General features: G+C 48.7%; 1 pseudogene; it reads right to left on the bottom strand.

The window, feature by feature from the left end:
* Window positions 1-23699, bottom strand: part of LOC138552024 (zinc finger protein 724-like) — an 85833-nt pseudogene extending 62134 nt beyond the window's left edge.
* Window positions 23700-23721: the final 22 nt, after the last annotated feature.

Below are 23721 nucleotides of genomic sequence, written 5' to 3'. Positions count from 1 at the left end.
GTTGCAAACTGATGGCTCTCTCACAGATGTACGATGGATTAGAACACCCCATTCTATTCACTAGTCGTAAACACTTCCCATGCGAGAAGAACTACTCTGTGTTGGAATTGGAGGTCATTGCCATCAAATGGGCAATTTTCCATTTAAGATACTACCTTCTAGGGAGAAAGTTCACACTTGTCACCGACCACTCACCTTTAGTATGGAAAAGTCAACGGAAGGACTCTAACCCCAGAGTCATGCGATGGTTCTTAGACCTGCAACCCTACTGTTTGACTGTGGAACAAAGAAAACTAAAGAACAGGGGAACGTTGATTTCCTATCCCGGTATCTCTGTGAAACATATGCGGCTACATGGTACAGGGAAAGGGTATGTGAGAAACTAGAGGGTGCCTTAACAGCTGGTCCCCAGGGATCTCTCTGGCAGGTAGCCAGGGCACGGCCATCGCCTTTGGATCGAGACCCTAGGTGTGGACCAGTGTGGGAGGATCACCTGGGTGAGGGGTCTTCGGGGAGTGGGGGTGAGACAGCCAATGGTGAGACATGGAATCCCCCCCTTTTCTGTTCATCTACCTCATCCTATTTTGTAGGATTTCCCAACTCCCTTACGCCCCTTTTTACACAAACACTGGAAGAGAGTCACTGATAATAACCAGACCAACTCTCTAACATCGTACTGGACATGTCCCGTTAATCGGGTCAGACAAAGTCAGGCACTTTATAGTAAGTGCATAAACACGATACCAGTAAGCTCTCCTCACACAAATAAAAGGCAACAAATAAAGACACACACTGAGCAAGGCAGAATACGAGTACGAGCAGAGCTTCTGGGGCGAAGGCACACCTACTGGAGCAGAGCAATGGACCAAGGGACAAGAGCAGCAAGCCAAAAACCACAAGGGTTTTCTACTGGAGGTTGTTGCTTCCAACAGGCTGTGAAAGAGACGTGTTGAAGGCCAGATCCCACGAGTGAAGATTGATTTGTGTTTCAAGGATTCCAGTGACCCTCCTGGGTGAATGGCAGAGTTGGGGAGGCGAGGCAAGGTCTGTGGTACTAACCTTGACTCGTGAATTGGAAATAGCAAAACAAGAAAGAAGCGCACACATCCGGTGAGTTGGCAAGCAACTTGAGAGACCGGTGTGTGTTAAAGCGGATTAAATGTCAACATTATATCACCAGAGAAGTCTGCACACGTGTGGATGAGACCCGAGGAAAGGCAGACCTGTGAATGAATATTGAAGTAAAAGGCAGATGTAAGATCAGCGATACTAAGTAACGGAGTGGTTCGGTGAAAGAAAGTAGCCCATTCGAAAGTCTCTGTAAAAGGTACATTGTTTGAAGCTAAAAAGTGAATTAAGCGAGAGTTAATGTGAACTTTGAGTCGAAGTGGTCCAGCGGTGGTCTGTAAAAAGAACCACGCACAATCGAAAGTCTTCGACATCCGAAAAGGTGTCTGAGCCCGACAGAGGGAGACCCAAAGTATAATAAGCTTGGGGAAAGGAATCCTGCAAGTTTGTGTTGAACTGTGACATGAGCGGTCTGAGCCCGACCGAGGGGGGCCTACATGAACTGTGCGCTGCAAGGTCTGAGCCAGGCAGAGGGGGACCTTGCTAAACTTTACATTGGGATACAATTTTGAAAGTAAAGAAAGAGACTTTAATGTGGAAAGCCAGGTGGGCCTCAATCCATGGTTTAAAACCGCTTAGTGATAGAAACTGAGCCTGCGTGTGTCATCCTGCATACAAGGACAGCCTTACTCCGTGAGGTTTAACGTGAGGAGGAGAGCTGGTCCAACTACCTTTATTCTTTTGAACACTGATTTTTCCTTGGCATACATTTCTACTTTTTACACTTTTTGTACAAGAGATAGGGCAGGCATTAGGTTTTGTTTGCATAGGCCATTTTGATTTGACAGACTCCATCCACTAGGACTGTTTTGTTTATCGTTTGATGGTCGAGACTACTCCCATCTTATTTAAGGGGCAAAATAGGAGTTCCTACAACTTCAACATTTTCAATAATGGTTTTACAAATTGTAAACATTGGGCCTCATTCCGAGGTTGGCAGTAAGGGGTTAAAGGTGCCGGTAATGGTACCGGTGCCGTTCACCCCTTACCGCCGCATTACGAGGTCCTTTAGCGGGTCCCGCTAAGGGCGGCTGGTTTTTCCAGGCGCCCTTAGTGGGAGCCGCTAAAGGACCTGCATGCTAATAACGGGCATGTTATTAGCATGGTCCCCATTCCCATTGAGCCCTATGGGGGCTCAAATGGGAATGGAGAAGTACCGGGTCTGGGTTCCTTGAATGAGGAATTACTGGGCCCTCCAAGGTTGGAATAGCCCGGTAATTCCCCATTCAGGGAACCCGGACCCGGTATGCGGTAAGGGGGTAGCCATGGTGCTAATAGCACCATGGCTACCTCCAACCTTGGAATGAGGCCTATTGTGTCAGTGTCATACTTGTGATACCATGCCTTTCCTACAGCTTACACTCCCTTAAATGTCCTGGAACAGAAAACAGGCTGCAAGGTCAACTAAAAACAAGAATTCTTGGTTTAGGGCTGGACCGGTGAGAGACGATGGATTAATTGGGAAAAGTGGGGATTAGTCTGACATTACTCTAAGCACCTGGGGGTTCATTTGGCTCACGTGCTGCTAACGAGCCGAAGGTCCAAGGTTGGGACAGCATGCCAACCAACCAGAGGGTCTATGAAGCAACATGCATTACAGTGTTGCATAGGCCAACCCGTTGCCATGGTTCCACTATAATCAGTATTATCTGTATTTAGAGGTGGCTCGAGGCGTGCCTAACAGATAAGGGCAGCCAATGGTGTCATTAACACTTATGTATACAATAGGTAGTTATGTTCCCTTAACCAATCCCTCCCTTCAATAGGTTTTATGGTTGGCCACGTAGGGCGATGTCATAAATGACGCATATAAGACCTTTGTGTGATCAGTTTTGGTTGCAAGTGTGAGGACGTCAGCCTGTTGTTCGTCAGATTGTCATACTTTATTCTATGTTAATAATAAAGTAGTACTTTGCCATATTCTTGGAGTTTGTCCGGGTATTTGGGCTGAGATCTTTATTGGTAATTCCATCTAGCACAAGAGATGCTTCACGGTGCTAGAGCACAGTGGCTTCCTGGGGCCTTGATGCACGATCGCCACTGGTTGAGAGTAAAGCCATACAAACAGAAAAGCAGAATGTTTTGCTCACAGCTGCCACCCAGAGGCCTGCCACGTGCAACCTTTATACCCGCTAGACCATATACGTTTTTATACGGTTCCGGCTGGGTTTAGTCGCCATTTCTTTTTGAAAATGTCTTTCTTGTGCTTTTCTGTGCACGCCAAACCAGGTTTGGTTCCTTTGTTCAACGTCCCTTCGTGGGCTTCTACACAGAAGCCCTCCTTAGGCACCTGAAAGTCTGGGTAGGCAGGATGTAAGGGAGGGGTTTTAGGACCCTTGCCATGGGTTCCCTTGGTAACCCAAGTTGCACTCCTGTTTGATTGGCTAGTGACTGTCCGGCCAGGGCAGCCACCCTGCTGTGTGATTGACAGCAAGGCTGTGTGAATGGGGGAAAACAGCATAAAAAGCAGGTCTCTGGGTCTGGAAAGGCAGAGTCGCCACTGGAACGAAAAGACCGACGAGGAGCTGACGGAAGAGGACCCCGGCCACGACTGAACCACCTGATGAAGCCCTGCTGCAGGTCCGAATCCTCAAACTCCAACAACAGAGAAGATCCTCCCGGAATCTTCTTCCCCTGAGCTGGTGGGACCAACCAGTTCGCCCAAACTACAAGCCAGGACTCACTCCTCTGTTCGAATTCGCTGTACAGAGCTACAGTGGGCCGTATAGCAAGGAAGGTCGGACCCTGCTTGGGTTTTAAGGAGTGCACCTTTTATTTGTTGCTTTGCTCTGCTGCTGGTTTCTTCCCTGGGCAGTGACCCTCCAGTCTTCCTACTTCATGTTAGTCCGACAGTCGCTTCGAAACTGTGAGCATGCAGGAACTGCCAGGAACGTCCGCCTCAGCTACAGCTTCTTCTCCATTTAAAAAGGTACTGTGCAAATCCGGTTGTTCGTTTCGTCCAGCCGCGGTGAAGGTTCGAGAAACCTTTCACCAATCCGAGGGCTTGTCCTTCTCTACTCTTTAAACTAACTTTTCTGCTGACCAACTTCGTCTGGAACTCTTGGCAAAGACTTAACCGCGAACTACCCTGACTGTGTGATCTTGAGCAAAAGACTTTTGTCCTATTGACTTTGGCTCTAATCCTATTTGTTTTGATTCCATCACTGTAGTTCCTCTTTCTAGATTGCCCTACTTACTTACCTGTTGGTGCTGCACAAATTCTGTCTGACTAGTAGAGTGCAATTTTGCTCACACTTCATTTTGTGAGCTTAACGTGTCTGGAAACTATTGGGAGTGGTGTGGTGTATTAAGAGTGTGATTTTTGAACTGCTTTACTTTAGTGAAATGTTATACAACTGATGTGTAAATAAATGTATATTCATTTACTCAGAAACCTTGAGTCAGTGTTTGTTTGAATCATAATAATTGCTGTCCTTTGTGTAACTATTGATACTGCTCACTTGCTCTTGAGATAAGTATGGCTGCTCAGCCATCGCTACCACTTTTACTGTGTAGTACAGGCTTGTACCAAAGGTGAATTTGTGCTGTCACTTAATTGTGTGTGATGTTCCCAAAGGGTACTGCATATAATTCTGCCTAACACGCGTTATAAAGTATTGGTGAAAGACAAGATCCTTGGGGGATCCTAGCGGCACTGTTATGGGATCAGCTGCTATGTCACTTATGGCTACTCTGGAGTGCGTTCTGAGAGGAATGATTTGATCCATGTGGGTGCTTCCTTGGAGAAATGGAAGTTGTCTGCTAGAGTGTGGCACAATTTGCTGTGATCTACTAAATCAAATGCCGTTGACAAGTCCAGCAGTAGTAATATACAGAGTTTTCCTGAATCCCTAACCGCATACATTTGATTTTTTAGATCCAGCAGTGCTGTTTCGGTGCTGTGACCTGAGCGAAAGCCTGATTGTCTCGGATTGCCTCTCTCCTAGTAAATGGTAATTTCGAGATGGGTTGGGCTTGAGTATATGCAATTTTGTCTATGATTTTGAGGAGGAACGGGACTGTGGTGATGGGTCTATAGTTGGTGGGTATGGTGGGGTCTAGAGTGGGCTTTTTAAGTAGAGGGGTGACCCACACTTCTTTGATGTTGGGAGGGATGGAATTTGCTTTGAACGATGCATTAACAAAATTGGTTATGATGGGAACTAGGAATAGGTGCACAGTCTTTGACTATTTTGGCAGGGAAACTATCTCCTTTGCAATTTGAAGGTTTGAGTGCTGCTATCGTTTTAGATACTTGTTCTGTGGTTACTGCAGCAAAATGGAATGCGGGTATATTGTTAGTGGGGATAGTGGCTGCTAATGGAGTTATCTTAGAGGAGGTACCTAGTATTTTTCTTTGTGATTCAATTTTGTTTTGCAGCGTGTTAATTTTTGCAGCTAGTGTGTCTTGGATGGTGGAGCACCATGCTTTATTTACTACCACTGTACTCGGAGGATGGAAAGTTGTTTCTAATTCCTTGATGATGGCGAATAGTTCCATGTTATTCGAAGAGGCATTAACAATACGCATGTTGAGGGAGTTCGCTTTCTGTGAATATACTTGAGCCTTATAAGATTTGGAGATTAGTTGTAATTCTTTTTTAATTTCATTGCATGTTTTTTTTTTCTAAATAGGTGTTCTAGCGCTCTTTTTTCCCTTCTTAATTCAATGAGGTCATCGTTGAACCAAGAATTACTAGGCTTATGTTTGGGTCATTTGGGTCTAAGTGGTGCTATTTCGTCGATAGCTAGCTTGAGACAGGTGTGGTAGTGTGATGAGATCTCATCTGGGTTGTGCAGGGGGGGGGGTGGTTGAGTAGTTAATAATCTATTAAGAAGCGGAGATAGGTTCTCTGGGGTGAGTTTACCAGAATTTATCATCATGGTGGGAATGGTGGTGGTAGTGTCTCTTGTTATGATGATGTCAAATCTGATAAGGGAGTGGTCCATCCAGGGCAGCTCTAAAATGTCTTCTAGGAGGGTTGTGGTATTGAGTGTTAGGATCCAATCGAGGGTATGTCCTTTTCTGTGGGTTGGAGCATTTACAATTTGTTTGAATTGCATTTCTAGAAAGGCGTTATGGAATGCTGTAGCTCTGTGGTCGCAATGGTCATCGTATCCCAGATTAATATCTCCTATGAGGATGAATTTAGTGTGGGGTTTGATAAGTGGGGTGATAAGTCAATGGGGGTTATTCTGAGTTGGGCGGTAGCCATGGTGCTATTAGCACCATGGCTGCCTCCCATACCGGGTCCGGTCTGGTTGAATGGGGACTTACTGGGTCATTCCGAGCCTGGAGGACCCGGTAAGTCCCCATTCAACCAACCATTCCCCATTCCCTTTTGAGCCCCCATAGGGCTCAATGGGAATGGGGAAAGTGCTAATAACGGGCCCACAAATAGCAGGCCAGTTATTAGCACCCTGGTCCCTTAGCGGGACCCGTAAAGGATGTGTGGTCAGACCACACGTTCTTTACGGTTCCCGCTAAGGGACCTCGGAATTGGGTGGTAAGGGATTACCGCACTGGTCTCCTTAACGGTACCCGGTATCCCTTACCGCCCAACTCAGAAGGACCCCCCAATGTCTGGATTGTTAATGGAACTACGTGTTGTATCAGCTATTAGGAGGTTGATAGTAGTTTTGGGGTCTGTGGTAAGTTTGAGGGATAGAAGTTCATAGCCTGGTAATATTTCTGTTTTGCATTCTCTGAATTTAAGAGTTGCTTTGAAAATGATGGCGACTCCACCTCCAGTAGTTTCTTGTCGATCTGATCTGAGTATCGAGTATTCTGTGGGTACGGCTCGGGAGAGCACTGGGCCTGAGGCTGCATGGAGCCAGGTTTCATTTATGGCGATAAAATCTAAGTCGTGTTCAAGGATATCTGCGGCGTGCGCGCCTAAAGATCTAACATTGAGAAGGGCACCTTTTAGTGGTTTGGGATTGGTAGGTGAGCAACTGATACAGGAAATCTGTGGTGCGTGATTCATACAAGCAGTCTGTGGTGGGGGATGTGGATGTTGATGTAGTGTGTGGTCTGGAGTATTCTTATGTTTGGAATTGGATATAGGTCTGGTCTGTGTGTGCGCGATGTCACGGTGTCACAGTGATTGCAAGAAAGAGTGCATCAGGAGTAATCTGCCACGTCACAGTACTTACAATAAAGAGTGCGTTGAGAGTAATCTCCCTCATCACAGTGGTTGCAGACAAAGCAATAGTAAAAGGAAACAGAGTAAGAACATTGCAGAGAGCCTTGGGACTGATCTCCCTCATCTGAGTGATAGCCAGAAAAGCAGGATTGACCCGGAGAAGTGTGACAGAAGTGTGGAAGACTAGGGAAGCCATCACAGTTGTCCATGTGACTCTAAAATTGACATCTAAGTAATTGGAGGAGGGCTCAGAAAGAGTTGCAAGAACTCATAAAAGGAGTTCCATGCAAATATCCCAGGAGCGGGTGTCATTCTCCTGGCCCACTTTAGTTGGTTGTGTTTTAGTGGGAGGGCTAGAGTAGTGAGGAATTTTGGACACAGGGCGGTTATTTTGTGTTGGACATTTATCCTGACGACGGGCACCTAGTTACCTTTTCTTTAGATAGGGCTTCCCCCTCAGAAGTAGTTAAAGATATGCTTTGGCTGTTTCATTTCAATAAACGTTCATAGGCAAAAATGCCTCCTCTGTGTCCGTCTTCTCACTCACTAGGGTATACTGGGAACTAACACCACACTTCCTGTTATTCCTGTTACCTTCAGTATTGCAGGTGAACACCTCTGGTGTGGTGTACTAACACCACACTTCCTGTTATTCCTTTTACCTTCAGTATTGCAGGTGAACACCTCTGGTGTGGTGTACTAACACCACACTTCCTGTTATTCCTGTTACCTTCAGTATTGCAGGTGAACACCTCTGGTGTGGTGTACTAACACCACACTTCCTGTTATTCCTGTTACCTTCAGTATTGCAGGTGAACACCTCTGGTGTGGTGTACTAACACCACACTTCCTGTTATTCCTGTTACCTTCAGTATTGCAGGTGAACACCTCTGGTGCCGGCAGATACTTGGGACCTTCTCCTTCCTTCTGTTTGCTTCTCAGTTTGTTTTCCCTCTCCTTCTCGGCTTCTCGATACTGCTATGGGTAACCTGACCGTTAGTTGCCTCCTCCATGGGGTTATGTCGGTGTCGTTGAACAGGCAGCCTGTCCACCACAGTTACTTCATGATCACGTCACCACGAGCCTTCCGCTCCAGGCATCTCTGCTTCTGGCTTCTAGTACATGCCAGATTTTCCAGGGTATTCTTCTACTGCTCAAAGCAGCTCTGAACTTCGCGGGCTCCGTTGTCTGCGTCAGCCCCGCCTCCTTCAGGTGCGCTACTCATAGGGGGCCTCACCTGTCTGCGTCAGCCCCGCCTCCTTCAGGTGCGCTATTCATAGGGGGCCTCACCTGTCTGCGTCAGCCCCGCCTCCTTCAGGTGCGCTACTCACAGGGGGCCTCACCTGTCTGCGTCAGCCCCGCCTCCTTCAGGTGCGCTACTCATAGGGGGCCTCACCTGTCTGCGTCAGCCCCGCCTCCTTCAGGTGCGCTACTCACAGGGGGCCTCACCTGTCTGCGTCAGCCCCGCCTCCTTAAGGTGCGCTACTCACAGGGGGCCTCACCTGTCTGCGTCAGCCCCGCCTCCTTCAGGTGCGCTACTCATAGGGGGCCTCACCTGTCTGCGTCAGCCCCGCCTCCTTCAGGTGCGCTATTCATAGGGGGCCTCACCTGTCTGCGTCAGCCCCGCCTCCTTCAGGTGCGCTACTCACAGGGGGCCTCACCTGTCTGCGTCAGCCCCGCCTCCTTCAGGTGCGCTACTCATAGGGGGCCTCACCTGTCTGCGTCAGCCCCGCCTCCTTCAGGTGCGCTACTCATAGGGGGCCTCACCTGTCTGCGTCAGCCCCGCCTCCTTCAGGTGCGCTACTCACAGGGGGCCTCACCTGCCTGCGTCAGCCCCGCCTCCTTCAGGTGCGCTACTCACAGGGGGCCTCACCTGTCTGCGTCAGCCCCGCCTCCTTCAGGTGCGCTACTCACAGGGGGCCTCACCTGTCTGCGTCAGCCCCGCCTCCTTCAGGTGCGCTACTCATAGGGGGCCTCACCTGTCTGCGTCAGCCCCGCCTCCTTCAGGTGCGCTATTCATAGGGGGCCTCACCTGTCTGCGTCAGCCCCGCCTCCTTCAGGTGCGCTACTCATAGGGGGCCTCACCTGTCTGCGTCAGCCCCGCCTCCTTCAGGTGCGCTACTCACAGGGGGCCTCACCTGTCTGCGTCAGCCCCGCCTCCTTCAGGTGCGCTACTCATAGGGGGCCTGACCTGTCTGCGTCAGCCCCACCTCCTTCAGGTGCGCTACTCATAGGGGGCCTCACCTGTCTGCGTCAGCCCCGCCTCCTTCAGGTGCGCTACTCATAGGGGGCCTCACCTGTCTGCGTCAGCCCCGCCTCCGTCTCTTGCTCTCTCTCCTCTTCTTTTGGAATGTCTTCTCTCTTCATCGTACTAATTGCATTTAATTGGAGATTTTATTTTAAAGGGAGCTTCTCTTTCTTTCTGGTAAAGACAGAAGTTCATTTTCTCTTCATACAAGTCTTGGAACTTGTAACTATTTTGTCCATTAGATCGTCCCACATATGCCATCATGTGGAGGACATCAGGGAGCTCCTCACGGAAACGAGAGCCCTTCACCTGAAAGGGGTAGTCTACCCTGGTGAGGTCCCACTTGCCTCGATACCTAGGGCCGTGTTGCGGTGAGGGCTCATCTCCCTATCCTCACAAGTGGCGGGATCCCCACTGGGGAGAAGGGACCGATTACCTCGATTCATAGACCTCGGAAATCCCTTTTTCAGGTGTCCAGGGAAGAACTGGCCCTCTCAGATCCCAACCCTATTGGTAGACGAACTAGGATCACCAGGGTAGAGGAACCCATGGTAATGCTCGGGGGAATACCCCAGGTGATACGCGTTATTACACCGGAGTAGAAGGAGAGGAGGACGAGGTCCCTACAACCTTTGTAGATTGCACAACATCGGCCTCCCTTCTTCCCATCGAATCTTTCTTGCCCAGATCCAACTCCCCTCCGTATATAGCAAATTCCCTAGGATCCCAAACCCTGTTACGCCCAGAAACTCTCTCTCCCAGAATCGCTATATTCAAGTGCCTTACCCGAATACTCCCAGTCAGTCTTTGCACGTCCTTCTGGTCATTATTTTCTGACCTCTCAATTGGCATTGACAAAACACTACCGTTCCCATAATCCTTCTGTTCATTGAAAATCCCTGTCACTCCCGTTTGTTTCCCAAACCCTACCAATCTCACCCTTCTGAGTTAACCAACTCCCCCCCCTCCCCGAGTACAAAGGTTAGAATTCCATATAACACCTTTTCATCTTCCAATCCTGTAGGATACTTGGGAACTCTACCACCCCCTTCTCACGACACAAAAAGCAACGGACTAACAATAAAGCAGTTTACCTGACATGTCCCAACCCCAGGGTCAGACAGAGTCAGAAAATTGACCAGAATCACACACACCTGATGGTGCTTTCCATTCCCCACAGGGATAAAAGGTGGAGCACGAGAGCACAATATGAGCAATGCAGACCGCACAACGAGAGAGCTATCCAAGCCCGGCAGTTCAAGAGGAGAAGAAAGGCGGCGAGAACCAAAGGGCCGACAAGGAGAGAAGCGACCTTGCTCTTTCTGATCAAGACCCGCGAAGACTCTGTGGAAGGAAACATAACACTGCAAACAATAGCCAGCGTGTGTTGCAGCAGATGTCAACTGTGCACAGAGCATGCCTACGCTGATAAGCAGGACAGAGAAAGATGCCTGCTACCGTGGTACCATCCTTGACTCCAGATATGAGGAAAGCAAAGCTGTTCATCACAGCCAATGAGTCGAGGGGAGAACCAATAAGAAACTGAACTGTGTGAACACATTGAGGAAAGTTCAAAGAACTGTAAACTGTTAAGGGAAAACAGCTGCAGAGGGGTCCGGCACCACGTGGGTGCTCACTCGAGAGACTCTGGTTGATCCCGCGTTGAATGGAACTACTGATACCAGAAGGCCTGAGGAGAGCCGCAAGGAAAAGGTCAAAGTAGTCATACAGGGATCTAGCAAAACCCCCTGTACAGTCGAACGTCTTTGACCTACCCATAATGGGACAACTAAAGGAGATGAATCCTGCATAGTGAGTACAAGAGAAAGTACTGTGTGATTGATAACATTTGGCAAAAGTGAACCCGACGGAGGGATGCTGTAACGCTCACCTGACTCCCACGGAGGCGCTGGCCTGGTTCGCGCTGCTGTGACCTCTCCTAAGGTGATGCGCAGGGTTCGGAAGACGGACTGGACCGGGCCCCCCAAATCTGGCTTGTCTGGCTCGCAGAAGTATCCTTCTTAGGGTCTGGAAGGACGAGCTCTCCATCCTGCTTCTGGTGCAGGGGCGCGTTGGTATCCAGTTACTTTACTGGATTTTCAGATTGGTGAGAACCAAACTTGCTTGGCTTTCAGGTAAGTTTTTTGATAAGAGGTTCCCCTTGTGTCCATGCATTAAAGTACTAATGCTAGTGTCTTTTTCCCCATAGGGGCCGGGGTACGGAATGCCGGGGAACAGGCACCGACCCGAGATGAGAGGTGAAATCCTTGTAGAAATCAGGTAAGTCTTTAATGAGCGTTTTTTGGCAATGTCTTTTCATTCGCTCATTAACGCTGATGTCTTTTTTTCCCCTTAGGGGCCGGGATCCGGAAATGCCAGGATGCGGCGTGGACCCGAAATGAAGAGGGAATGAATCAACAGGTAAGTCTTAACATGGAGATTTAGCTTTCCTTATTCCCTTCTCTCTCTCACCTTTTGTTCTGGTCTTTTTCTCCCTAGGCGCTGGGGCGTGACTGCGAATCCGGATGATCGCTGCTGAACATGGAAGCGCCCTGTAAAGGTGAGTGGAATGCGGCGCTGCAGCGATCGACGCAATGAGCTTTTAAATAAAAGTCTTCTTTTTCAGGATTGTCGGCGAGATGTCTCCGGGATGCGGATTTAGCAGGTAAGGACTTTCCCTTCTTCTGTTCTCTTCTTCTCTTCCTTTGCAGGTGATCCAGGATGCTGGCAGGCGTGGCAGAAGTCAGGATGCAGGAGCAGACATGGTGAGCATCCAGCTGCTAGATGCAGAACAACGCGAAGCACGTGTGGTTGTTCGGGTGGGGTTTAAATAGCCTTGGAAGAAGTTCCAGGTATGTATCCTTCCTCCAGTCAGGTATGTATCCTTCTCCGACCACGCCCGGATGGTAAATTAGTCCCACAGGTAAAGTAGTTCCTTTCAGGCCTCAAGGAGGCCGGGATCCTGCAGCATGGTCTGCATCAGGTAAGTGCACCCAAGCACTCCCATAATGAGCCTGGCGCCTATGGCGCCAGGACTGATGTCTTTTATGAGCCTGGCGCCATAGGCACCAGGACACTGTCCAAAGGGCCCCTATATGGGGTTGCTGGGTCCTTCCTTGGGGACTGGATGTCCGCTTTCGGGGACACAGGGCTTGAACCGGCTCCCCGGGAGTGGGCATCATGACAGATGCTGATGGAACGCGACGAAGATTGAAGTCCCAAAGAACAGTGTGTTGACAAGTGAACCCAACAGAGGGATGTCCACAGTGAACTGTTTAAAAAGACATTAAGATTTGTGAATGCCACAAGGGAAATTGATTTGACAAAAGCCGTAGTGAACCCGACGGAGGGAGACAAACATTCAAGAAGGGTCTGAGCCCAGAATAGGGATCCAGGGGTGAACATCCAGCACCCCACCGACATGTGAATGCAATGTAGGAATCTTTTGAATGCAAGCTGGAGTGAACCTGACAGAGGGAGGCTCATATTCGAGAGGGGTCTAAGCTCGGAAGAGGGGGGCCCAGGGGTGAAGAATCACCACCCAAGAATAATCAGAGAACTTTTGTTTATAATTTTGAGCATATCAGGCCCACAGAAGCAAGAAACGTAATCACCAAAAGGTCCCGATATTCCTAGCAACTTTTGTGGAACTGAGCCCGGAAGATGAGGATCGAGGGGTGAAAGGAATCACCCAACGTTCAAGCAGAAAGGAACTTTTGTTTATTATTTTAGAATACATAAGGTCCTCGGAGGCCAGACACTTTTTCTAGAACAGAGACTTAAACCACTGGAGGTCCTGATACCCGAGAGCTGAACTGTTGTCTCATGCTGGGAAAGCTCAAGCGTGTTCTCTGCTCCGGAGTCCCGCCTTGTCCTGTGCTCAAACCGTTGGGAAGGGAGACCCATCCTGACTCATCATTTGTGAACACTTCTTTCTTTCCTGTGAATCTTATCCCACACCCTTTTGTATTTTGTTGTAAGGTCTGGCAATAGGTTTTTCTTAGTATAGGCCCTTTTATTTGACACAATAGGACTATGGCAGCCTTATTATTAGTTGATGGTCGTAGCTTGCTCTCATCTTAGATTTAGGTTTAGATTAGGCGTTTTTCCAACCCGCATATACAGTTTAATAAACACCCTTGAACTGTGATCACTTGTGTGTCTTCACTGTTGCCACCATGAGTTCCTCACAATACACTAGGTCCATAGAATGTCACCCATGTTGTCAACAGTGGCCCAGGCAGCGCTATATTAAGTATGGTTTGGGGAATTAGTTGCTCATGGTTTAGTCATTTTGGGCAATTGGTTATATGAAACAGTGGTTATTATGCAAGTAATAGTACATTTTATTCATGTACATTAGAATTTTTGTTCAGGGCTGGCCCTAACCAGAGGATCTTGGAGAGCATTACAGGGTTCAAAGTTTGAAAATGTGTGAGATAAAGCAGCAGTTACAAACTGTTTTCAGGATACGATAGGAAGAGGAGGATAGAGAAGTAGTAGCAGTGGAGGTAGAATGGCCGGGTTATGTGTGGGGGAACAGGTAGGTTTTGAGGCTCTTTCTGAAAGTGGTGATGGAGCGTGCATTGTGGATGTGAAGAGGTAGGGCGTTCTATGCTCCGGGTGCCCACTGAGTAAGTGTGTTTGTGTGTGCATGTTAGTTTTTAGAGTGGAATGCATATAAGATGCTGACTTGCTTGTCTGGTGTTTGTGTGGGTAAGATGGAGTTTTGTGGTGGATGGCTTTGAAATTATGAAGATTCCTTTGAAGGCAATTCTTCGGTGTATGCGAAGTCAGTGTGGCTGTGTGAGAGCTGGGGTGATGTGTGAATATTTCAGTAGGTGGAGGATGAGTCTGGCTGCTGCCTTTGGTATGGCTTGCAGGGGTGCAGGGATGCTGCTGGGGAGTCAGTGTGGCTGTGTGAGAGCTGGGGTGATGTGTGAGTATTTCAGTAGGTGGAGGATGAGTCTGGCTGCTGCCTTTGGTATGGCTTGCAGGGGTGCAGGGATGCTGCTGGGGAGTCAGTGTGGCCGGGCGAGAGCTGGGGTGATGTGTGAATATTTCAGTATGTGGAGGATGAGTCTGGCTTCTACCTTTGGTATGGCATGCAGGGGGCAAGGATGCTGCTGGGGAGTCCAGTGAAGAGAACATTGCCATAGGCCAGCTTGGAGAAAACCAATGCTTGCACTTGTGAGGGGTCATAAATGTGAGACGGACACAAAGGTATCGTTTTCTCAATGTTTGCCATTTATTTAAGTACAAGGGTGTTATAAAAGCCTATCTTTCCCTATCCTAACGAGAATGTCCCTACCTCGCAAACTAAAACTGAAGCACAATGTCCAAAACGTCTCTGACCCTCACACCACTATATTCAACAAAAGTGCACAAGTAATATTAGTCTGTCTTCAGTGCAACAAAACAATGCTTAACTATTAGAATGTACTCCTTGTGACCAGGGTTGGACTCCAGACCTCTGGACCAATTCAGGAATACCTTTGGAAAAGTTCAGATTCAACAAAGTTCTGTTCAACATAACACAAAATGTCTTTTCCATTCATGGCATCCTTCCACTTGGTAATGTAAATGTCTGTTCACCAAACACTTGTTTTCCTCCACACAATGTCTTTCTCGGGATGAAAAGCAAATATTAGCATATCACAAATATTCTTTCAATGGAATAACATTGTTAGGATAGCAAAGCAACTACCCTTGGTGAGGCAAAAGTTTGTCAAAATGAAATAGTGGCCAATGTCTTTCAACAATACCTTTTTACCACAACCACATTTCTTCAAACCAAATGTTTCTTTCCTGGTCTACTCGCCTGCCTGGACTAACTACAAATGATCCCTTTCCTGATTTACACTCCGGGCAGGAAGAACAACTCCTACCACTACAGTTGGTTAGCTAGTGGCAATAGGGGTTACAGATTTCTCCAAACTGGTTTCTCAGTAAAGGAGAATTGTGCCCTTGTTGACCTTTTATCTCTTTGTTATAGTCTCTGTGCTGTTGGCAATGTGGGTTACAAATTGATACAAGTTGACATCTCATATATGGAGAATTGCGCCCAAGTGGCATCTTTACTTGTTCAGTGTTTAATTGTATCTGCTACTGCAAAATGTTGTCAGAGTGCCGCAGGGTTACTTTTTATTTCAGGCCAACTCACTGATTTCCTTCGGCATCTCTGCTTTACTTCTCGGTGCTGCAGCAGGCTTTCCGCAGTCTGTCAATTTCACGGACAGTCCCTGCATGACTTCAGCTCTCTGCACGGCTCTACTCTGGGGCTTCACAGGCTCAGCTCAATCCCTGTGTACTCCTGCAGTCCTGCACAGATCATGGGCCTCATTACCGCCACACTACAAGTCTGTTCTTTTGTGGCAGGTGTAGATTGCATGTTTTGGTGGTTGCAGCTAAGTAGTGTGTGCTCGATGGGAAAGCAGCCCAGGGACTTGACAGGTGTGGAGAGGGATGTGTGTGTGCTGTCTGTTGCAAATTCTTTGATCGAGGGTGCGAGTTCAGGTTTGTGTCTGGAGTGGCAGATGAGGAGGTGTTTATATTTAGAAGGTTTGAGATTGAGGAATTTGGTGGCTATGCAGGTAGTGAGGGCGGAGAGACAGCTTTTGAGAGGGTGGAGTTGAGAGTGATGACATTTGTAAGTATATTTCTGTGTCTTTTGCATCTTGGTGGAAATGGCATTTGTGTTTGTGTTGTGATGTGCTTGTTGGTTTGGTGTGTAAAAGGAAGGAGGTGTGTTGTGAAGTGCTTGTTGGTGAATGTCGTGTGGTTGTGCGTCATTGGAAAGGAAGGAGATGTGTGGTGAAGTGCTTGCCTGTGAATGAGAGACCCTGTGATGTCATGTTGGAATGTTGATGTGTGAATGCTGTGTGAGTGTTCTAACTGATGTCAGTAAAGCCTGGGTGATGGGACCCAGTGGTTGCCTTATATGACAGCTTAATGTAACTGACAATAAAGCCTATGTCAATAAGCTACAAGAGTGTACAGATGTACCATTATTACACTGGCGACGAGGATGAAGTAAAGAATCCCCCAGCATGGGTGCCATGGGCATCAGCCTCTAGAGTAAAGCACGTTCCCCAAAGCTAAAAGTTTGATTAAAACAGCATCACCCATCACAGGGTGTGGGGACAGAAAAAAAGGAAATGTGAGGGTCCCAGGAGTAGAAAACTAGAGTGCCCATAAAGGAGAAATAAGCTGCCGTGCGTTGCGTTATCAAAGTTTTAAGGTTGGAACTTGAAGTAGAAGGTACCGTTATGTAAGGTAGATGTGGCAAACGGTAAAACAGCAGTGTGACGGTTGGGAGCTGGAGATCCGTCCTGCTCTGAGGCCAAGCAGTGACTGGTGACGTCACACATAGTGCAGCTGGTGATGGCGATTGGTCGAGCGTTATTGTGAAGACCAGAGTGAGTGACTGTGGCGCTCAGAATATGGCTGAGCAGAGCTGTGCTCCGCAGTATGGTGAACGTTGAAGATCAACGTGAGAATTGAGGAAAGGACGCGCAGATAAGTCGCGCAACGTCGGAAGCAAGCAGAATCGGCCGGGAGGAAGAGAAAGCCCTGAAGATTTGAGTTTAGATACGTATACATTGGACACCGCAGTCTTAACAGCAGGATCATCTTGCAGTGCATAAACAATTCAAAGCAAAGTGGTAAAGCAGCCGAGTCATTGAAGTGAAGTGGTAAAGCAGCCGAGCCATTGAAGCGAAGTGGTAAAGCAGCCGAGTCATTGAAGTAAAGTGGTAAAGCAGCCGAGTCATTGAAGTGAAGTGGTAAAGCAGCCGAGTCATTGAAGTGAAGTGGTAAAGCAGCCGAGTCATTGAAGCGAAGTGGTAAAGCAGCCGAGTCATTGAAGTGGTAAAGCAGCCGAGTCATTGAAGTGAAGTGGTAAAGCAGCCGAGTCATTGAAGCGAAGTGGTAAAGCAGCCGAGTCATTGAAGTGGTAAAGCAGCCGAGTCATTGAAGTGAAGTGGTAAAGCAGCCGAGTCATTGAAGTGAAGTGGTAAAGCAGCTGAGTCATTGAAGTGAAGTGGTAAAGCTGCCGAGTCATTGAAGCGAAGTGGTAAAGCTGCCGAGTCATTGAAGCGAAGTGGTAAAGCTGCCGAGTCATTGAAGCGAAGTGGTAAAGCAGCCGAGTCATTGAAGCCAAGTGGTAAAGCAGCCGAGTCATTGAAGCAAAGTGCTAATGCAGCCGAGTCATTGAAGCAAAGTGCTAATGCAGCCGAGTCATTGAAGCAAAGTGCTAATGCAGCCGAGTCATTGAAGCGAAGTGGTAAAGCAGCCGAGTCATTGAAGCGAAGTGGTAAAGCAGCCGAGTCATTGAAGCGAAGTGGTAAAGCGGCCGAGTCATTGAAGCGAAGTGGTAAAGCTGCCGAGTCATTGAAGCGAAGTGGTAAAGCAGCCGAGTCATTGAAGTGGTAAAGCTGCCGAGTCATTGAAGCAAAGTGGTAAAGCAGCCGAGTCATTGTAGCGAAGTGGTAAAGCAGCCGAGTCATTGAAGTGAAGTGGTAAAGCAGCCGAGTCATTGAAGTTAAGTGGTAAAGCAGCCGAGTCATTGAAGTGAAGTGGTAAAGCAGCCGAGTCATTGAAGCGAAGTGGTAAAGCAGCCGAGTCATTGAAGTGAAGTGGTAAAGCAGCCGAGTCATTGAAGTGAAGTGGTAAAGCAGCTGAGTCATTGAAGTGAAGTGGTAAAGCAGCCGAGTCATTGAAGTGAAGTGGTAAAGCAGCCGAGTCATTGAAGCGAAGTGGTAAAGCAGCCGAGTCATTGAAGTGGTAAAGCAGCCGAGTCATTGAAGTGAAGTGGTAAAGCAGCTGAGTCATTGAAGTGAAGTGGTAAAGCAGCCGAGTCATTGAAGCGAAGTGCTAATGCAGCCGAGTCATTGAAGTGAAGTGGTAAAGCAGCTGAGTCATTGAAGTGAAGTGGTAAAGCAGCCGAGTCATTGAAGCGAAGTGCTAATGCAGCCGAGTCATTGAAGTGAAGTGGTAAAGCAGCCGAGTCATTGAAGTGAAGTGGTAAAGCAGCCGAGTCATTGAAGCGAAGTGGTAAAGCAGCCGAGTCATTGAAGTGGTAAAGCAGCCGAGTCATTGAAGTGAAGTGGTAAAGCAGCCGAGCCATTGAAGCGAAGTGGTAAAGCAGCCGAGCCATTGAAGCGAAGTGGTAAAGCAGCCGAGTCATTGAAGTGAAGTGGTAAAGCAGCCGAGTCATTGAAGCGAAGTGGTAAAGCAGCCGAGTCATTGAAGTGGTAAAGCAGCCGAGTCATTGAAGTGAAGTGGTAAAGCAGCCGAGCCATTGAAGCGAAGTGGTAAAGCAGCCGAGTCATTGAAGCAAAGTGGTAAAGCAGCCGAGTCATTGAAGTGAAGTGGTAAAGCAGCTGAGTCATTGAAGTGGTAAAGCAGCCGAGTCATTGAAGTGAAGTGGTAAAGCAGCTGAGTCATTGAAGTAAAGTGGTAAAGCAGCCGAGTCATTGAAGTGAAGTGGTAAAGCAGCCGAGTCATTGAAGCGAAGTGGTAAAGCAGCCGAGTCATTGAAGCGAAGTGGTAAAGCAGCCGAGTCATTGAAGCGAAGTGGTAAAGCAGCCGAGTCATTGAAGTGAAGTGGTAAAGCAGCCGAGTCATTGAAGTGAAGTGCTCATTGGGAAGTGAAGTCGGCTCAGCACAGGAGGGCATTGTATGTGCCCAGGAAGGCGCAGAAGAATCATTACTGTCCATGAGCAGAATGATAATGTCGGACGTGTTGGAGTAAAGGGAAAACACATTAACATGTATCCTTTTAATGTCACGCTGTTTATGGGAAGTATATGAAATGGGTGCGAGTGTCGTGCACGACAGGAATGAGTGTTGGAAAGCCATTACGGGGGTGAATAGCACAGTCTAAGGTTTTGAGCAACTTCAGGTAAAGATGGTCGGTTATAGACACGGAGATTCATTTGATAAGCTGATAGTGTATGAGAGAGCGAGTAGGGCTGTATGAGTAAGCAGTGGGAGCACTTTAGAGCGAGTGATTGAGCTAGTGTTAACAGCTTGAGGAATTTCTGGGTTAGGTTGCCTAGTGCAACGTGGACTTATAGAAGACGTGCGTATAACATGGACTCTTAGGAATACAACATTTAGCAAGCATCTTTGTGTAATAAGATACTGAAATGCTAAATGTTCATTAGGTGAAGTGAGTCGCCATTGTTACATATTGAGGAAGGTAGCGCCTCGTCTGAGTTGGGAGTGTCTGTGGTCAAGATAGAAGTGAAGTATAGGGATGTCCCGTGTGAAGTAGGGATAGCGTCCCGGAGCATAAGGATAGGGATAGCGTCCCGGAGCATAAGGATAGGGATAGCGTCCCGGAGCATAAGGATAGGGATAGCGTCCCTGAGCATAAGGATAGGGATAGCGTCTCGGAGCATAAGGATAGGGATAGCGTCCCGGAGCATAAGGATAGGGATAGCGTCCCGGAGCATAAGGATAGGGATAGCGTCCCTGAGCATAAGGATAGGGATAGCGTCCCGGAGCATAAGGATAGGGATAGCGTCCCGGAGCATAAGGATAGGGATAGCGTCCCGGAGCATAAGGATAGGGATAGCGTCCCGGAGCATAAGGATAGGGATAGCGTCCCTGAGCATAAGGATAGGGATAGCGTCCCGGAGCATAAGGATAGGGATAGCGTCCCGGAGCATAAGGATAGGGATAGCGTCCCGGAGCATAAGGATAGGGATAGCGTCCCGGAGCATAAGGATAGGGATAGCGTCCCTGAGCATAAGGATAGGGATAGCGTCCCGGAGCATAAGGATAGGGATAGCGTCCCGGAACATAAGGATAGGGATAGCGTCCCGGAGCATAAGGATAGGGATAGCGTCCCGGAGCATAAGGATAGGGATAGCGTCCCTGAGCATAAGGATAGGGATAGCGTCCCGGAGCATAAGGATTGGGATAGCGTCCCTGAGCATAAGGATAGGGATAGCATCCCGGTTTAGAAGTTTGAAGTTGGAAAGGGGATTCTGTCCAGTAGTAGGGATAGCGTTTTCCGCCGGTCTAGGGATAGCGTCCTTGAAATTTTGTTTTAGAGTTGCATCGCTCTAAAAAATACAGACTTGTAGTGGTTGTAAAAGGAAGGAGGTGTGTTGTGAAGTGTGTGAAAGGAAGGAGGTGTGTTGTGAAGTGTGTGAAAGGAAGGAGGTGTGTTGTGAAGTGTGTGAAAGGAAGGAGATGTGTGGTGAAGTGCTTGCTTGTGAATGAGAGACCCTGTGATGTCATGTTGGAATGTTGATGTCTGATGTCAGTTAACCCTGGGTGATGGGACCCAGTGGTTGCCTTATATGACAGCTTAATGTAACTGACAATACAGCCTATGTCAATAAGCTACAAGAGTGTACAGATGTACCATTATTACAGTTTGCTAAGGTTTTATCCAAGGGATTCAACAGGAATGGAGACAGAAGAGAACTGCAGGACCACATACATGACTAGAGTAGAGTTGGACCGAAAAGTGGGCATGGAGACCACGGTAAGGTAGCTGCACCGAGCTCTGAGGCTCATGGCCTCCTGAGGGGGTTCTTGAACATCCCTTAATTTCAGTGGTTGTCCCCCCAGGGTAGGGTTGCTTCATCGAGCTCTGGGGCTCATGTCCTCCTGAGAGGGTTCTTGAGCGTCCCTTAATTTCAGTGGTTGTTCTCCAAGGGTAGGGTAGTTGCACCGAGCTCTGGGGCTCATGGCCTCCTGAGAGGGTTCTTGAACGTCCCTTAATTTCAGTGGTTGTCCCCCCAGGGTAGGGGAGGTGCACCGAGCTCTGGGGCTAATGTCCTACTGGGAGGGTTCTTGAGTGTCCCTTAATTTCAGTGGTTATCCTCCCAGGGTAGGGGAGGTGCACCGAGCTCTGGGGCTAATGTCCTACTGGGAGGGTTCTTGAGCGTCCCTTAATTTCAGTGGTTGTCCTCCCAGGGTAGGGGAGGTGCACCGAGCTCTGGGGCTAATGTCCTACTGGGAGGGTTCTTGAGTGTCCCTTAATTTCAGTGGTTATCCTCCCATGTTAGGGTAGCTGCACCGGGCTCTGGGGATTATGGCCTCTTCAGAGGGTTCTTGAGCGTCCCTTAATTTCAGTGGTTGTCCTCCCAGGGTAGGGGAGGTGCACCGAGCTCTGGGGCTAATGTCCTACTGGGGGGGTTCTTGAGTGTCCATTAATTTCAGTGGTTGTCCCCCCAGGGTAGGGGAGGTGCACCGAGCTCTGGGGCTCATGGCCTCCTGAGAGGGTTCTTGAGTGTCCCTTAGTTTCAGTGGTTGTCCCCCCGGGGTAGGGTAGTTGCACCGAGCTCTGCGGATCATGGCTTCCTGGGAGGGTTCTTGAACATCCCTTAGTTTCAGTTGTCCTCCCAGGGTATAGTAGCTGCACCAAGCTCTGGGGATCATGGAGTTCTGGGCGGGTTTTTGAGCGTCCTTAATTTCAGTGGTTGTCCTCCCAGGGTAGGGGAGCTACACCGAGCTCTGAGGCTAATGTCCTACTGGGAGGGTTCTTGAGTGTCCCTTCATTTCAGTGGTTATCCTCCCATGTTAGGGTAGCTGCACCGAGCTCTGGGGATTATGGCCTCTTCAGAGGGTCCTTGAGCGTACCTTAATTTCAATGCTTGTCCTCCCAGGGTTGGGTAACTACTTTGAGCTCTGGGGCTCATGGCCGCCTGCATGCAGAGTGTACATCTGAATGGTGAAGAGGCATAAAGCTGAACTGTATATGTCTTGCATAAGGAGTGGTCCGATTCGGCCCACTGCCAGATCTCCGATTCTGGATCCTTTCCTGCAGGAGTTGGACTACGAGGTTTGATCCCAGGAACCACGAACCTCCAAATATAAAGAAGAGACTACGAGAAAAGGAAATTCTGAGGAACCTCCGTCTCCCATCTTATATCCAAAATATGGAACTATCTGGGAAGTAAGAACGACGGGAGTCCACCGAACTTTCAGAAAACTATTGACAAACCTGGCTTTTCACCTCACCAAGATCGGTATAGACCAACTTTACAACAACCACACTCACGAATGGCATGAATGCCCAACCCACACAATTACTGCTGCTACCAACCATACACTGGAGACAAAATGAAAAACAATAACATCACTACAAATAACCAGAACTCACCCAATACCCACTATCATCTCTTCTCTCTCCCACACAACCCACACTTCCCATCAACATACACAATCCGCACATCGCTCTCTAACCGAGCTACAAACCCAATAACCTCCGACAACACCCCAAGTACTGGACACCACCCAAGCACAAAACACACACACCACACATCACTCTGTAGCTGAGCTACAAACCCAATAACCTCTGACAATAACCCAAGCACTGGACACCGCCCTTACGGACACAGTAAGACCAGTGCACAGAACACACCCAGAAACCTCACACGCACAGACACCAGTTGCTCCTAACACTCAGCAAAGATTGTGCACACCATCCATCCTAGCCCTCTCTGCTCTCAATAATCCACAAATCCCACTTTACCTCACAGAGCCATGAAAGCGCCTGGAGACCATGAACATGGCACCACAGCAGCCTCAGCGTGAAGGTGTGCACACACACACACACGCACACATGCACAAGAGCCTGGTCTTCACAGCAAAGCAGGCTGAGTGGGGGCTTCCCTGCACACACCAGGAGAGAAGAGGTGCCTTGACCCCCAGCAGTGCCACCGTGACGGTCTTTCTGCACAGAGAGAGCAGCACACACAGTGCGAGTGTGAAGGTGTCCCTTCACACCCACAGCTGCAGTGGCCCTTCAGATCTACAGCTGCAGTGTCCCTTCACACCCACAGCTGGAGTGGCCCTTCAGAGTGGCCCTTCGGACCCACAGCTGGAGGGGCCCTTCACACCCACAGCTGGAGTGGCCCTTCACATCCACAGCTGGAGTGGCCCTTCGGACCCACAGCTGGAGGGGCCCTTCGCACCCACAGCTGGAGTGGCCCTTCACATCCACACCATCCTGCGAATAAAAGGAGCGCCTTGAAGCACAGCAGCACACATTCCCTCTCTGGGGGGCACTTCTGCATGTAACTGCAGTGAATGTATAAAGATAACCCGTGGGGTCTCACCGTGGGAACCGGCAGAGCAGGGTCTGTGCAGACAGGAAACCCCCAAATAGTTCACAAACTCGGAGAGGGAATGAGACCGAACCTCCCGTCCCCACATGCGGCCAGAGAGAGAAGG

Source organism: Ambystoma mexicanum, chromosome 1q (assembly GCF_040938575.1).
Source record: "Ambystoma mexicanum isolate Mex_15411 chromosome 1q, UKY_AmexF1_1, whole genome shotgun sequence".
Taxonomy (NCBI): Eukaryota; Metazoa; Chordata; class Amphibia; order Caudata; family Ambystomatidae; genus Ambystoma; species Ambystoma mexicanum.
This window is presented reverse-complemented; position numbering and strand designations above follow the sequence as displayed.